The 3,945-nt window shown below is 40.2% G+C and overlaps 1 non-coding gene and 1 pseudogene across 1 annotated transcript; both read right to left on the bottom strand.

Annotated features, from left to right (window-relative positions):
* Positions 1 to 470: 470 nt before the first annotated feature.
* Positions 471 to 1,893, bottom strand: LOC125087537 (60S ribosomal protein L9-like; annotated as a pseudogene).
* Positions 1,894 to 3,604: 1,711 nt separating this feature from the next.
* On the bottom strand, positions 3,605 to 3,708 carry LOC125088212 (U6 spliceosomal RNA). Its single transcript, XR_007123616.1, has one exon. It is a non-coding gene; the product is annotated as a U6 spliceosomal RNA (small nuclear RNA).
* Between the last annotated feature and the right edge of the window lie 237 nt (positions 3,709 to 3,945).

Raw genomic sequence — 3,945 nt, 5'->3', positions numbered from 1 at the left:
GCTGCCTTTGATACAGAAGAGCCGCGTACAGATGGGTGATAACTGTCTTTCTTCAGTCTAATTCACCCATTTCCTATTCAATCTCAAATCACCGTTGGAAAGCAGTTTCCCTCGCTTGACCCATTTTTCATCAGCATTATATCTTTCTTCTGCTTCTTCAACAAAAAAATTTTAAAGGAATGGAGTGTGACCCTTGCAGACTTACATGGTAAGAAGAGTTAAAGATACTTGCTTTGGAATATGCATATTATCTTTTTCTTTTGTCATGTGGCTGTGTGGTTGGAGTGATAACAATTTTGCTGATTTTTTTTTTTAAACTTCTGAATGGTTTACTTACCAGATAGTTGGAAAGGATTATTGGTTTGAGAAAAAGCCCTAAATCAGTACAGCTTTTATTGCATCTTTAAAATCTCACAAGTCTGAAAAGTCATCTGGCATTTTGCTGTTTCTGTAGCTGGACAATTTAGGTCTTATTCATCAGCCTGTGGAACTGTTCCTTTTTCAGAAAAGTAGCTAACATCCAAAATTTTTCTGATATCCTTTTTTTTTTAACTGTTATGGCTTGCTGAATCAAAGCAGCAGAGTTTGATACAAGTTCAGTGTCATTTCCTTCAAGAATTATTTAATCTTTCGGGGCACACGGGTGGCTCAGTTGGTTAAGTCCCAACTCGTGATTTCAGCTCAGGTCATGATCTCAGGGTCATGGGGTCGAGCCGCTTGCCAGACTCTGTGCTCAGCGGGGAAGTCTGCTCGAGATTCTCCCTCTTCCTTTGTCCCTCCACACAATGCTCTCTCTCTCTAAAAATAAGGAAATAAATCTTTAAAAAAATTAATTCATCTTTCTGGGATTGAGATACTGAACACACAACACTTTCCTGAACCCTACAGGTATATTTTTCACCCAAGAAATTTTGGATTTTGAGATGCCTGGGTGGCTCAGTTGGTTAAGCAACTGCCTTTGACAACACAGTTCCCGAGTCTACATTGGTCCTCCTACTGGGTGAGAAGCCTGCTTCTCCCTCTGCCTGCCACTCCCTGCTTGTGCTCTCTTTCTCTCTGACAAATAAATAAATAAAACTTAAAAAAAAAAAAAAGAAATTTTGGATTTCAAGAAGAGAACCATTCTCCTGAAGAACAATGTTGATGGGAAAGTGAGCATACATGGACCTCATCTGGTAACAGAAACCCAGTCTAAACCTTGATCATGTTCTGTCCAGGACTACAGATAGCGTGGGCAGTAGTGAGTTCTTTTCTATTTCCTGCCATTTGTCCACTCAGAGCCTCTTCTTCTTTCCGAGGAGACTGAGTTTTACATTGATGGGATTGAAGTCCCTCCACAGGGTTCCTCTGGGGCCCTTCACTGTACCAGTGCACGTATCCCTCTAGAGCGATGTTGCCATTTTCTGGGCTGTCAGCACTCTGATTGCTGAGAGTGGTCTTCGTTCTCACAGTAGATGTGGCAAAGAGCAACAATTTTGTTTTTTTTGATTTCACAGTTTTTAGAAGAGATAAATGTTAAATGACTGATATTGGTAGAAAGGCATATGGGTAGAAGAAAAAAATAGGTGTGTAGGGGTAAGGATCTTGTTTTAGTAACATGGACAGTTTAAGGATATTATCATTTCAGTAGACATATATATAGTAACCCTGTTATTGATATATATGTGTTGTAAATTGTCTACTTATGTGGAGATCTGGTCTCTTAATGTCATTATCTTTACATCTCCACTAGTCACAGATAGGACATGTTATCATGTGATAACATTCATTCCACATCCATGGCTTATAGAGTGCTTAAATTGGCTCTGTCCTTGCTAGATCAAATTAAAAATGCTCCAACATACCTAACCTAACAAGAATCTCCTTCATGAGATTGTCTCTGACTTCACTCATGGAAACTTTTTCTCTTTATCTACATTCACACCTTTGGTGGTTGAGTCCTTTGATTTTAAATACCACACAAATGGGGCCCCTGGGTGGCTTAGCTGTTAAGGGTCTGCCCTTGGCTCAGGTCATGATGCCAGGGTCTTTGCATCCAGCCCACATCAGGCTCCTCCCCCACTCCCTCTGCTTGTGTTCCCTCTCTCACTGTGTCTCTTGGTCAAATAGATAAATAAAATCTTTTTAAATATTACCATACAAGCCCTGAGATTTCTGAATTTTGTATCACCAGTATGGACTGCCCCCAGACTCAGTATTTTCATACCCAGTTGCCTTGCCACATCTCCATGTGACTGTCGCGTGAGAATTTCCACCTCAGATGTCTATGACTGAACTCCTGCTCTCAGCCTACCTCCACTGCACGTGCGCTCCTCCGTGTCTCCAACAGCACTTTCTTCCTTTAGTTGCTCCAGTCAGAAATTTTGGAATCCCCCTGATTTGTCTCTATGTACACTTCATAAAAAATTAAAGGAGATTTCTAAGTAACTGTGGGTCAAAGAAGGGATCACAAGAAAAGTCAGAACATATTTTGAACTGAATTAAAAATAGAAAACACAACACTCTAAAATTCCTCTGGTGCAGCCAAACTGTACTAAGAGGGAAATTTATAGCTTTAAAAATGTCTATCTTAGAAAAGGAGAAGGATCTCAAATAAAAACTAAGCTTTCACCATTTGAATCCACAGAGTGAAAAACAAACTAAAAAAAAAAAAGCAAACGAGAGGAAGGAAATAAAGATCAGAGTGGAAGTCAGTGGAGTAAAACCAGAAAAATAGTAGAGAAGATCAATAAAACCCAAAGCTTGTTAAGTGGAAAGATCAACAAAATTGACAAACCTGTGGCTAGACTGAGAAAAACAGAGAAGACAGCTTAGGTGAAATGACACAGTCCTAGAAGTGGACAGAGTCCACCAAACTGATTTAAAAAGAATGAAAAATCTGAATGGGTATATAGTAAGTAAAGACGTTAGTAATTACAAATCGTTTTTAAAATAATTCTACACCCAACATGGGGCAGGAACTCATGACTCTGAAATCAAGAGTCCCGTGTTCCACCAACTGAGCCAGCCAGGTGCCCTAGTAATTCTTGCCACAAAGAAAAGCCCAGGTCATCCAGGTCATCTTGGCTTCATTGGTAAATGCTGTCAAACATCAAAACCTAATACCAAACCCTCACACACATTTCCAGAAAATAAAGAAGGAGGAAATGCCTTTTTGTTTTTTTGAGGATTTTATTTATTTATTTGACAGAGAGAGAGAGACCACAAGAAAGGAAACACAAGCAGGGGAAGCGGGAGAGGGAGGAGCAGACTCCGAGACAAACAGGAAGCCCAGTGCAGGGCTTGATCCCAGGACCCTGGGATCATGCATGACCTGAGCCGAAGGCAGATGCTTAATGACTGAGCCACCTAGGCACCCTGAGGAAATGTTTTCTAGCTGATTCTTTGAGGCCAGGATAGCCATGGTACCAAAGCCAAAGATATCACGAAAAATTAAAACCACAGCCAGATCCTTTCATGAATCTTAAGTGCAGAAATCTTCAGCCAAATACTAGGAAGCCAAGTCTGGCAACGTGTAGAAACGATTATGACCAGGGGCATCTGGGTGGCTCAGTCAGATCTCCATCTGACTTTTTTTCTTTTCTTTCTTTCTTTTTTTTTTTTTTTTAATTTGGAACACTTCACGAATTTGTTTGTCATCCTTGTGCAGGAACCGTGCTAATCTCTGTATCGTTCCAATTTTAGTGTATGTGCTGCCAAAATGAGCACTCCATCCGACTCTTGATCTCAGCTCAGGTCTTGATGTCAGGGTCATGAGTTCAAACCCCACACCGGGCTTCATGCTGGACGTGGAACCTACTTTAAAAAAAAAAAAAAAAAAAAGATTATACTATAAAGCTAAAGCAGTTAGGACAGTTTGGTATTGGCATGTGGATAGACTTATTTGCAAATATTTGGAACATAACCGAGTATTCAGAAATAAACCCTTACAGTGAGCTGATTTTC

The sequence above is a fragment of the Lutra lutra genome, chromosome 16 (genome assembly GCF_902655055.1).
Source record: "Lutra lutra chromosome 16, mLutLut1.2, whole genome shotgun sequence".
Taxonomy (NCBI): Eukaryota; Metazoa; Chordata; class Mammalia; order Carnivora; family Mustelidae; genus Lutra; species Lutra lutra.
Note: the sequence above shows the minus strand (reverse complement) of the source record. Positions and strands in the feature narration are given on the sequence as shown.